This window comes from Penaeus monodon, chromosome 24 (genome assembly GCF_015228065.2).
Source record: "Penaeus monodon isolate SGIC_2016 chromosome 24, NSTDA_Pmon_1, whole genome shotgun sequence".
NCBI classification, from domain to species: Eukaryota; Metazoa; Arthropoda; class Malacostraca; order Decapoda; family Penaeidae; genus Penaeus; species Penaeus monodon.
This window is the reverse complement of record NC_051409.1, coordinates 35,656,324-35,656,553: the sequence shown is the minus strand read 5'-3', so window position 1 is coordinate 35,656,553 and position 230 is coordinate 35,656,324. Positions and strand designations below refer to the sequence as shown.

Below are 230 nucleotides of genomic sequence, written 5' to 3'. Positions count from 1 at the left end.
AAAAAAAACGATGAATTTGTGTAATGTTAATAACAGCAAACGGAACTAATATGCACAGGTATCAATATTGCTTATTTAAATGTTAATGTTATCCATGAAAGCTGTAAGTCAGATTTCGCCGATAATTATGTATGTTATCATAATGGATTTGAAAGACGGACATCAGTAATATGAACAAGAATAACTGATTATCTCAGGTAATTCTGTTTGTGATACATTTTGTTGGTAAA

At 29.1% G+C, this 230-nt stretch overlaps 1 protein-coding gene across 1 annotated transcript in view; it reads right to left on the bottom strand.

Annotated features, from left to right (window-relative positions):
* The window catches only part of LOC119588957 (calcitonin gene-related peptide type 1 receptor-like), a gene marked incomplete at its 5' end in the record, with an annotated part of 18,177 nt that overhangs the window by 6,384 nt on the left and 11,563 nt on the right, over positions 1–230 (bottom strand).